Source organism: Pipra filicauda, unplaced genomic scaffold (assembly GCF_003945595.2).
Source record: "Pipra filicauda isolate LSUMZ 115617 unplaced genomic scaffold, ASM394559v2 scaffold45_size4122338_pilon, whole genome shotgun sequence".
NCBI classification, from domain to species: domain Eukaryota; kingdom Metazoa; phylum Chordata; class Aves; order Passeriformes; family Pipridae; genus Pipra; species Pipra filicauda.
This window is the reverse complement of record NW_024104598.1, coordinates 2,946,811-2,958,936: the sequence shown is the minus strand read 5'-3', so window position 1 is coordinate 2,958,936 and position 12,126 is coordinate 2,946,811. Positions and strand designations below refer to the sequence as shown.

Sequence of the window (12,126 nt, the reverse complement as noted above, 5' to 3'; positions counted from 1 at the left end):
ATTTCAGGAATATATGTTTATCACTGAATAACAACAGCTTTCCTGAAGATTGTGCACAAGAACAAGCTGTCATTAGAGCCAAAACTCTAATTCCATCCAGTTCAAATTTAGGTCCACATCCCACTGAGACGCCGGAAGCTTTAATTCCAGAATTAGAAGCTTTGAGTTTTCCTTGGAAAAACCTGTCTCATTGAAGCAAATGCAAAGAAACTAAAATTCCATGTGAAACCTCATTTGCTTAATTCCAAAACGAGGGGATGTGACAGACTCTGTATTTCAGAACCAAAGTAAGAGTGAGTTGTAACCCTTACATTTTTACTCATTTATCTTCCTTTCACCCAATATATCTATATATACACATCTCCATACATATATATATTATATATATAATATATGTATATATATTATAAGTAATAACTTCCAATAATACATTACTATTTCACAAGTAACTTCTACATGTGCTGTTTTGAGGAGATCCTGCAGTGACCCAGAATGTGTGTCAGCAGGACACACGATGGATTAGATGGTTGTCAAAATTTCCACATCAGGCCAAATAAGCCTGGCAAAAGAATATAGTTAAAAGAACTTGTCCCACACCAAAACTTGATGAAAATATTTAAAGTTAGGAGATGAAATCCATTTTGGAGGTTTAGCTAGGTTTAACATGATTTACCAGTCCTGTTTCATTATCCAGTCTATTAGCAACAAAAAACCCCAGCAGGGTTATCAGAATGCAGGCAAAATAGTCATGATTTAATCTGAACTTAATAACATTTTTAGAAATGAGAGAAAGCATTAAAAGTTACTATCATCAAGAGCTTAATAAGTAGGACCTCGACAGAGCAGGTGACAACTTCTTGCATACAATTTGAGTGATTTTATGTTACCTCACAAATCAAGTCACTGTCAAAAATAACTTTTTATCCTGAATAATAGTGCTAATTTTTATAGCAGAATGCGAAGTATACCAGTAAAAACATATGAACAAAGCCCAGTGAACATATAACAGAGCCCAGTGTTGTCTGGATTCTGAATTAAATGTAGCAAAACGAGAATTCTAATCAGCTACATATCCTAGAAGAATATGCCCCTTTTGCTAGAAAGGGGCTATTCAAAATCAGATTAATTAATCAATGAAATTTCAAGTTTACAAATGCCTATTGATTCAGTATAGAAGTTCTGACTTCCAAGACTTACATGGATTCAAGATTATGCTTATTTTCCTATTAAGAATCCTTCAAAGAGCAACAACAAATAAGTTAAACAAGAATTTTACACAGTTTTAATTTCAATACTACATTTGTTACTAAGTAAAGCAGAAAAGGTCTTGGGCATTTCAAGCTTAAAAAATAAGGAATTAAGTATCTGTAAATATCTCATTGACACCAATTTTAAAATTATATGGAGTAATGATTTCAGTTAGAAATGGCCTTTTAGATGTAGAGAAAGAATACCATTATATTTTAACTAAATAGGTGTTTTAATGTAAATGAGTGTCTAAACAGAAGAAAAATACAGAGAGGAGGCCTTAGGATTCTTAGGAAAACAATAACCGTGATGCCAATTAAAAAACTCGGACAAAGGCTTGCAAAGGAAAGCAGAAACTGTACACTTGAAAGTTCAATAGAAGCACTTTTACAGTTGCAGCTTTAGTTACTTCCTCTTCTGCAAAGTCATTTTATAAAAATCATTAGTTATATAGCTACACATTGCATTTTTTTGCAATTTCTCCATCTGATTTAGCATATACAGTAAATATCTCATAAGACAAGAGTCACAGTTTGTAGGCACTGGCAACTGTGACAAATTTAAAGGGGTTTATTATCATCATAAATCTGAAGTTAGGGGGATTAACATTTATCTGATGAATCATATGTTCTACTAACAGAAGGCTAAACTTACACCACCAATGTCAAAGCCACAAATTTTCAGATGTCATTTTTTGAAGTTAGTTTATCTTGACCCCTGGTCACACAATGAGTGCTTTAATACTCTACTGTTTGTGTTTCATAATTCAAAACACCAGTGTTATCTACTTGAATCAACATCAGGATCTAAACCCAGAATGAGCAAATATATGACTTAGACATCATCAGCACAAAGCAATTCAGTTTGTCTGCTGGCCTTTGAAAGCAGAGGATACGAAGTATGTTCAGGGGAAGAAAATCACTTTCTCTCTCAGAAAATTGTATTCTCACCAATCAACTGCAATTCAGACATTTTATCTGAGCTCTGACATATTTTTTTGTTGTTGTTGTATAGAAGATAGATTCGGCTGTGCTTCCCCTTGATGAATAGTGCAAATCAAACCATGCTGAGCCCCTGCTCATCACTGGAACATTTCCCTCTAACAGGCATTACATTTGAAAAAACAACCAAACTCAAGAACAGCAAAAAAACCCCAGACTCTGCTCAGCTGGAGCGTTGGGAACAACTGCCATGACGAACTGCCTTCCATCTCCCGTGAAACCAAAGTGCTCCACTGTGCCCTTAGGAGAGAAATCAGAAGACAGCAACAGGCCAAAATCAAACATCTGGATTTATCTGCTCTCACAGCGTGTTGATATCCAGTTTGCTCTGGATATTAGCTTTGTATTTCACCACGATGAAAAACGGTTTGTACCGCACGGAACAGACCCAGCTGGGTTGGCTCAGCCCTTCATCTTCCTGAGACAGATAAACTGAGCTCCCTACACTCTGTGAGGTTTTCCAAATAAGACTTTAAGAAGTGCATTTCTACCTGTCGTTATGGCCAGTGAAGACAATGTGACTTTTTGGCCTCGATATTCTTGAGGATGTTTGAGCCTCTTTTCCCTGCAGTTTTTCAGTGGCCAAGTGTGCCAGACAGCTGAAGAACACTGCCCCACCAATGTGATGAGGCATGTTGGGGCTGCACACTTTTCAGATCTGGCTGGATCCAAACTCAGAAAGCACCATTGTCCTTCCAGCTCTGAATTCCTGGGAAAAGCCCACTTCCACTACGGTCAGGCTTCAGCCTCTCGTGCTCTGACACCTCAGCCTGTGCTGTTATTTAGGAGGCACATGCAATGTCTGAAGGCTGACAGCCAAGCTGGGTAACCCCTGCAAACATGGCACATTACCACTGTTGTAAGCTTAGACACATCTGGACTGTTTTGTTCATTTTGAGCTTTCCTTCTGTAACCTGTCCCCCTGCCTTACACTCGTGTTACAGATAAAGGCACTTAAGGACAAGCTTTCCCAAACAGAGAGAATACATTTCTTTTCTTCTGCCTATCTGTCCCTGCTAATACTAGAGGCTGTTATATTTCTTCCTGAATTTCATGTAGTCCAGCTGAGCTGAACAAGTTGATAAGCAACCCACAAAAATCTCCTATTCGAGCTTTTAGCCGGAGTTCTGTGTTGATTGTGTTTGTCTTGGTGTTCCAGTCATTTCAACGGGACTTTGCTATGCAAAAGCAAATGCCATTTCTAATTCTTTCCATGTCAGATATTCTAATTAAAAACAGCAGCATATTGAATGCAGAACCCATTGCAGAGAATTTATATCTGAAATGAAGGGTAATTGCCTATGCCATGCAGGGTTATTTAGAGAAAAAAGCTGGCAATTCTTTGATTTTCCCCCTTGGTAGGGGTGGCTGAATGCTCTGGGGATGGTTTGCAGGATCAACAAAGCAGAACACCTAGTTAAGTAGATGTTAGCCCAAAGGTCCTTCTGTTCACTTGACATTTGTGAACAGAATGACAAGCAGAACTTGATGCTGCTGCAAGCTGAAGGCTGGGCTTAAAAAAAAACTACAAAAAAGACAGTGAAAGCTCTCATTAAAGCAAGGTGACAGGAATGAATAGAGTGTGCTGTGACCAAACACCTCGATATAAACCCCATTTCTGACCTTGAAAAAAATGAGCTCCTCTATCACTGGAGGAGTGAAGGGTCAGACTGTTTACGTGCTTTTCTACAACTTCACTTTTTTCCAGTGTAATAGCAGCAGGACATGAAATGCTGCATTAAGCATGTTTTAGATCCAGAATTGCCAAAATCTGTCTTAAAACAGAAATGACACAGTTATGGAAGGAGAAGGGCAGGAGATGGGTAAGGCATACATTTATGTGGCTCTCTGTGGAGTGGTATCATTTGGCTTTGCTTTAATATTAATAGGCTCTGTCACCTGAATTCTCTCAGTAGCAGTGCACTGAGTATTTGTTGTTACAGAACTTTTTGGCCAATACATTTAATTTTTAAAAGAATTTTCGCAGGCATGATCTACAGACATCTAAAATACATATCAGTTGTATTGAGGAAGCTGCTACAATACCTTTCAATAAGAAAATAGATATCCCTAAGGCAGTTTTACTGGATTGATTCACATACTAGATGTATTTCCACCATGCCATGCTCATTCAATACCCAGAGCAGTAAGAACCCACATAATATGGACTAGATAATACTTCTAGCCTTTAATGATTTCCTAAAAGTCATTTAGCAAGATGAAGTCAGGAGTAGGATCTAATTCTGAGGACTGAAGTGACTTTTTTTGAGCCACCAACACTATTTCTTCATGAATCATTGCCCTATCCATGACTGTGAACTAACATTTTATGTCAGGCTCCCTCCTCTTGGGAAAGGGGAGGAAAGGAGTAAACGGAGCCATTTTTCAATGCTTCTGAAAAGTGTTTGCCCCCATTTAGGCTCAGTACAGCAATATCAGGCAGGATGCTTCATACCAGGCTCCTAAGTGCTATGAAAAAATAATAATAATAAAAAAAAAGCTCTGAGTACAGTTTAAAGTTCTTTGGTTTCTGAGAGTAAATAATACATATTTGCAAACCAAACATTTTCAGGAAAAAAAAAAAAAACAACAAACCAAACCAAAAACCAAAGCACAATAAGTAATATTTTAGCAGAAAACTGACGTTTAAGACCACCACAAAAAAAAGTTGAAGACATTTCTTGGTACTTATAAATCAGCCCAATCTGTCAAGAGGACATAGGACATTCTTCCCCTAAGAACACCTGGGATAGGTGATCTGCCTGATCATCTTCTGATCAGTTCCTAGTTCTGACAGAAACATCACCTTTTCATTAATGAATATGGACTTGAGTGGGTATCTCAAAGCCAAGGGAGGGTTTCAGTCAGGCTTGGAGTCATGTCCTAAAATGGTTACAATTTCACATTGCAAAATAAATATTTTCTTAGCATTAAATTCTGGTATCCACAATTTTCTCTTTTCCCCAAATATGCCTACTAATTTGGACTGTGACTGGGAACTTGAGATAAGGGTAAGATAAGGAAAAGATAAGGAGAATAATGTATCCACAAGTGTGAAAGACTGGAATGCTGATGACTCAGACAGTCCAGGTGCAAGCTGATGATGAATACATTAAAAAAACCCATGGCAAGCAAAGGATATGAGTGAAAACTCCTCTACAAAGGCAGGGGGAGATAAATGATGTACAACAGCCCAAGAAAAAGCTTAACAAGGAAAGGAGAAGGACAAGCATGTCAACTGTGTGCTCTTGAAGTGCAGGTTCTGGGGTGACACAGAAACAGCAAAAATTAGCTAGTAAAGATTGAGAAAAAACAATAAGTGCAAAAACAGTACAAAAAAATTCATCTTTTCTTCAATATTGATCTGAACACTGAAATTACCTAACTGAATTTCAGAGATTTCAGGCTAAGCAAGTGTCAGACAACAGGTCTTACTGGGTTTGTGTTTTTCAGCATTACATAAAATCCAAACAAGTCACACCCGAAAGGTTGTAACCACACTCACAGGTACCTTAAATAAATAAACATTTGTTCATCTTCTCTCTCTTTCTTTGTTCTCCAGTCCTTCAATCCACAGAATTAAAACCTCATATGACTAACACGCTGCCTTTGGGCAAGCCCCAGCCTCCCCAGCACCCAGCAGCTCACCTTTGTCTTGCATCTCATCAAGATTTTCTTTATGAGTGCAGATCCAATACCCTCACAGTCACCCTCTCAAAGGGGTGCTATAGTCCTGACATTTTTTGTATTTTATTGTCATGAAAGGGAAAGTATTAGAAATCTTTAACCCCTCTACAAAAGTCTTTCCACATTGCACAAAACAAACAAACAAACAAACAAACAAACAACCCCATGCAAGACAGTTAGCCTAAGAGAGTACAAAAAAAATCTGTGCAGGATTAATTTTTCAGCTTTTTATCTTTATCTTTTTTTTTTTTTTTAATATTCAACCAAATTTTCTATTTCAATATCTATTAGATTTTTACTTGAAACTAAGCATGAATAGGTTTGGACAAGAAAGCAAATTTGACTGTCTGCAGATTTCACATTAATACCTGTATTGGAAAAGAAGGGATGTAAAAATGCAATTTATCCAATCCAATGATATCAAATAGAATATTGGTCTGTCAGTCACAGGCAGGCAATCTAAGTAATGCATCTGCCCAGCAAATTTAATAACTTTTATGCTCATATACTTTTCAGAACTATCATAGAGATCTGGCCCTAGGTCATAGCAGGTGCACTGCTCATGAATGTTTCTTAAAGCCACAGCTGACTACATATGCTGTTTAAAAGTGGCATGTTTTTATCTGCAAAATGTATTTCAGTATTTCTGAATGCAGCTGGATTTTCAAAGAAACAATCTTCTAATGAACTTGCTGCTCAACAGCTGCATGTCTTATTACCCATAATTATTTCTTGAAATCTACTGATGATAAACCTGTGTCATTCCAAATTTCCATCAGTTCAGGATTTAAATAGATACATTCATAGACTCATATTTCTGGCAAATATGAGTAACTATGCTTTGAAATACTAACAGCCAAGGCATGACAGAATCACGACTGTAGATTAAATCTGCCAACCCAGGCAGATATGTGGTTCTATTCCCAATTATTATATTTAACACAACTGACATCATCTCATTTTAGTTTGTTTAAAAAGAACTGGTCCTAGCTTTTGTTCTTTGAAATAATTGATTGATCAACCAGAGAAATAAGGTATTTGGCAAGTAAGGAAAAGGGGAAAATAAGGTACAGGTCAATTGGCATCTTGATTAGGGGCTAGTAACGAAAAACAGCCAACCAAGCTAAAATCACCCACAGTGCAGCAAAGGCATCTATCTCAGAGGTGATGCTGGTACCACAGCTTAACCAGATCAGAGAATTAGCAAACATTTGAGTGGTTCAGGGGTCTTTAATAAAAAGCTCAACAGATCAAAGTGATCAGTTTAACTGTTTTTCACTGTCATTTGTAAAGTACAAAGCCTCACTCCTGAGATTGTTAAAAAAGCCCCCAATAATAAACCCCAACCAAACACAAATAAACAAAGGGAGCAGAAGCTAAATAATTACTTTAGGAATGACAAAATATTTATTTTCACATTTCCTGAATTTTTCTCCAAAACCAAAAGGCTGCTGCCCCTACAAAAGACACACATTTCTCCCTCTGAGCCACCCACCAAACAGCAATAGTCTCCTTATTTTAAGCAAATAGTCTGCAATTCTTTCAAAAAAAAAAAAAAAAAGATAGTTCTGCTTATAAACTTGCAAAGACTAAGAGAACTTTAGATTGCAGTGTTGAATGTCCTACAAGTAAAAGAGTTATGGCAAGAAAAACGCAGAACACTAACTTCAAGTCAACCATAACTGAAAGGAGCAAAGTAATATCCCTTGAGCTGTATAAAAAGTATATGTAATCAAACTTTAGAAGAAATATGAATTAAATCCAAAAATATACATCCTAAAGCATCCCTAACAATAACAGAAGAAAACTCCCAAAGATCAGGGCAAACTTATATTTTGATTTCTTTCGACACCTAAAGGACTACCTCTAAAGGAAAATCTTTTCCCTGTTTAATGATTAGAAATAATTCAATTAAAATTACCGATTTCTACATTATTTATCGAGGAAAAAACCACCATAACAACTGTGCAGTACTTTACAATTTTAAAGAATGCACAGCAACCATGCAAACTGATTGTTTCCTACCCTGTACTTGCTCTGTGCAGAGGATGCAAGAGGCAGCAAGCAATGCAGTGCAAATAAGACTCCTATAGATTGTGCACACATACTTCTTTCAAATATAGCTTGGAGCTTTTCCCAAATGACAAAAACAAAGAGCTGGCAACAACCACTGACAATCTGCACCAGTGAAGAGAAAAATATCAGCAGTGTGTTTTCCACCTGAGCAAGCACTTTGGTGAAATGCAGTGCTGTAACACTGCTTCCAGCTTAGCTGTGCTCATTTCAGCAAGCAAACTGGATCTGCTTTTGCTTGGTGCAACAACGGAAAGCTCAAGAAATGTTGTTGTTTTTTCTCCTTTTGCAGCCACAGGTAAAACAGGTTGCCTCTCACCCGGAAAAGGATGAAGTTTTAAATCATATGATCCAGTTCAGCGAGCCAGTTCTTGTGTGTTGTTAAAAAGACACTTAAAGGAGCTGCATGAACCTTAAAAAAACAATTATTTAGATTCTGTAGAGTGTACCAAGGAGGCATATTATATAGGTAGGGGAACTTTGCAGAAGTAACCAATGGAGAGCACTGAAACACTGCATCCTTGTACCTTAATCAATTATTCCAAAGAACAACAACTAGGACCAGTTATTTTTAAACAAACTATCTGTCTGAGCAGTTCTGGCTTTGACCGGTACTTTGGGACGTCATATTTACATTTTGGCTAAAAATAATGTGCTTTTCACAATCAATTTCCATGCCACCTTTTATCTTCTTGTAAAAGTAAGATAAGGTGACAGCATTGTAAAAAAGAACAAAAAAACCCCAGAATTTTATAAAAAAAAAATTAGCTGATACCCCCATCCAGTATTGCAGTGAACCCCCGTGGTGATTCAACAAGACAAATATAGGAAAGAAGCATTGGTAAACAGCAGGTTACACCTTTTACCCAAAACTAATCAGCTCCAGGATATGAATTTTATGCCTGGATGCTAATATTTCCTTGATGTAGTTAAGCTCATTTTTGGCAGATGAAGGAGGATATCCTAACTCTCAGGTTCCACATCTTTTCTCCTGAGACTCAAGTTCATCAGCATAAATTCTACAGTTTAAATGCTCAGTGCTTAGCATCATCCAAACCAAACATGTAAAAGCTCATGGCTGTAACACACAGCTGCACAGCAAGAAGAGATTTTTTTGGGTTTTTTTGTTTGTTTGTTTGTTTTTTAAAGCACAAACTATGCTATTGAGAACTCAGGGAGAGAAAAAGTCGTCCATTAAATCTAATCTGCCTACAGACTCCATGCAACAGGAAAAGAAAAAAAAAGAAATTTAGAACACAGTAAAGCATTTGATTTAATACAGCCAATACATGGGAACTACCTCAGGAACTTAATGGGGTTCATCTGGCATCTACTCCTACTCATTCCTTTGGGCCAGTCTGGAGCCTCAGTGAGCCATCAAATAAGGCATCATCTCCCTTCTCCTGCAAATTTTGTTTTATACTACTCCTATCACAATCTCTACTCCTCAGTATTTTTTTTCTGTTCACATACATCATTTCAAATGGAAGGCAGTTCCTTATCAGCAACCCAAGAACTGGATGCTGTAAAAGATAGTCCTCCCACCTGCGTTCACCCCCACAGCAAACCATCCTTGTTTTCAGCACGATTTTTTCTACCCTCTTGCTTTGACCTTGAAACACGAGTGAACAATCAAAAAAGAACACAGCAGGAAATTGTTAATGGGTAATCTATGTCTTTATGAAGATGCTTCCATTTTTGGCTTTTTATGGTGTCCAAGGATTTTTCTAAGTACCAAAAACTGCACAAATACCTTTTTCATGCACACCACCCAAAGCCACACCCAGGAAGTGGGCCAGGCACAGCACACCCCATGCTCTTCCACTAAAATATTATTTTAATGTGGAAGTAGAGCTGTCCTGGTGACCTGCCTCTCCCTGGCCTAAAATCCTTTGTGTTTAAAGGTATTTGTCCTTGCAGAACACCAGCTATTGAAAACATACCGTCTAAATTAAGGATGTCAGGCTGATGCTATTTAAGAAAGACTAAATGGGTATATTGTCATAAATTCAGTACATAAACTATACTTGAGATGACTGCTGAGTCTAATTTAGAAAATGTGCATTTTCTAGCTCAGTGGTAGCCTGAAGAACTTGAAGATCAAATTATCTCCTTCAGTAAATGAGCAAAACTCCACTGAAACAAACTGAGAAATAAGCTTACATAAGCACTAAAAAAATCTACCACAGCAAGAATAATTTGAGAATGGCATGGGAAGACTTCAAGTTCTGATACAAAACCCAAGATAAACCAGCTCAGGAAGTCAATAACAAAGAGAGAAAAGTTTTCTGGACACATCCAGAGAAACTGAGCCCTTACAGCTTTCAACGAATCATCTGCTGATAGTTTGGTACTTCTAAGCTATTTCTTAACACCACATTATGTTTTTGTACACATGTAAATATGCATCTGAATCTGTATGTAAGGAGTGGTTCTGATTTAAACATACACAAAAATACATATATACAAATACATGCACAAATATCTCGTACCTACAGGATTAAATTCATGCCCTGAAGTAGAATGACTATTCTGCATTTGAAAGAAAGTAATCACAATACATAAAAGACAGCACAGCTCGTGGATGAACCATACAAATCTGACATTATTTACAATTTTCTTTTTAATCTCTGCAGACCTTTCCTGAGTTCGTGGAACTTTGGGGTAAAATACTACTCAGATCCTTAATCACTAAGAAAATTGAGATTAGACAACACCCTCCAGAATACTTTAAGCAGCACCTGCTTGATTAGATCCTTAAAACTTCACTTAGGAAACATCTATTAAACTCAGCATGTTTTAAACTGTTTACAAGACAAATCATTTAAAAAAAGGGAACAATCTGAGCATAACTGTCGTTGTTGTTTCCAAGTTTTTCAGTTGTAAAAATTGTGACATCAACTTCTGAAGAACAGAAGATTCATTCTACAGAAGGGTTTAAACAGGTAAACGTGACAAATAGGCAAAATTACTGGGACAGGTATGGCAAAGCCACTTTTCAAGGCAGTGTAATGGAAACTGCATTTTTAAATTATAGCATAGCTATAAAACCAGCTTTGTTAAGATGAATAGAGCACTTAAATAACAACTAAACAAAATCAATTCAACTCACTGGAGTTATTATGCCCAAAACTAGTGACAAGTTGATTGATCTACTTAATCTTTCCTCCTCCAATAATGTCTGCAGCTAAACACAGATGAACAGTTTTTGAAAGGGTGTGTGGGAAAGAAATCTCCAGAACTAAGTAATTTAAAATATTTCAGGATAACAGAAAATTGGTGATTTGGGCCCAGAATAGCACAATTTCTACATTTAAGACTCAGCACGAGGTTGACTAGACACTGAGGGTGAACTGCTTCCTAACACTTGAGTAATATATAGTGAATTGCTGCAGCGGTTTCTTAGGAAGAGGCCAGTAAATGTCAGTGTTTTTTTCCTACTGCACTGTATAATCAATGTTTTCCCATCTTTATGGCAAACAATTGCCTAAGCAAGGACATGATATTAATTAGAAATACATAAGGATTTTGGCTGAACAAATTTGAACATTCCCATTAAGCAAGCCCTCTGAATTTTTTTGCAAGGATAAAAATGTCTATATTTGAAAATATCCCGGGGTTTCAGGATGAAATAGTTGCAAAGTAGGTGAGAATCAATTCTTTTTGCTGTCACAAAAAAACAGCTTCATGTGCTTCTACTTCTTTTTGAACAACATGCTGAAGTCACATTACAGCTGAACAGCTTACACAGTTTATTCTTTTTGGAATTATCTTTCCAAATATGGTATCCATTTTGATCAAATTACAACTGGAGGATAATTAGTCTCAGGAGAGGAGTATAATCTTTATAAAGTCACAGACTAGCAATCCTCAGTTGGAAAATGCCATATAAAGTTGACATTTTCCAGCTACACCGCTTCTTGATTAAAATTCGTAAGTACAAAATAACAGCAGTCTAGTTTAATATAAAACCTCTGAAGGGTGAAAAAATACTTCTGAAAAGGTCTTTCTGCTCCCCTTGAACTTAGTAAATTAACACCTGCATCCCACAGTATGATCAGAAAGAAAAGGCAAACACTCCAAGACTTTACCCTTGAAATCAGTGGGTGTTTTGTAT

At 37.0% G+C, this 12,126-nt stretch overlaps 1 protein-coding gene across 1 annotated transcript in view; it reads right to left on the bottom strand.

Moving 5' to 3' along the window:
* Positions 1–12,126, bottom strand: part of LUZP2 (leucine zipper protein 2) — a 130,711-nt gene that overhangs the window by 40,990 nt on the left and 77,595 nt on the right. The gene's annotated exons all lie outside the window — the stretch shown is intronic.